The following is a 567-nucleotide window of genomic DNA, read 5'->3' on the forward strand; positions in this document are numbered from 1 at the left end:
AACACACAGCCCACACACGTTCAGCGCAGCCGCGTCATTACCCCACCCCCACCCCACCACACGCCTTTCTGATTAAACACACATCCAGCCCCTCAGCTACTTTGAGTGCACAGCATTCTTCGGCGATTGAGTCAAAGACCTCCCCAGACAGAGGGGCTAAGTGGAAAAAAGGCATCAGAAGCTAGAATGCCTGAGGCCCAGGTCTAGGAAGGGGCCAGGCAGCTTCTCGCTTGGGGAGAAAGACTTCAGTGTGGAAGTCTGACACTGACACTCGTGGCCTAAGGACTTAGGGGAGGAGACATGCCTTGGGATGGACAGAAGCAGGTCTAGGTGGGGGTGACAGGTGGAGCAAGTGGAGAGACCCCAGGGAACTTCGCCGCGTAGGGAGTGGAAGCGGGGTTGAATACGGACTCAACCTTATAGGCTTAAACCCCTCCCACGCAGTCCTTCCCTAACCCCGGCCACAGGCTCTCAGGCTCCTTAATGTCCCCAAACACCCGGGGTGTGACCGTTAACCCTCCTCCCTCAGCCCTTCACAACAGCTGCGGGGCCGCGCTCCTCCCCCCT

Source organism: Rhinolophus hipposideros (genome assembly GCF_964194185.1).
Source record: "Rhinolophus hipposideros genome assembly, chromosome: 8".
Classification (NCBI taxonomy): Eukaryota; Metazoa; Chordata; class Mammalia; order Chiroptera; family Rhinolophidae; genus Rhinolophus; species Rhinolophus hipposideros.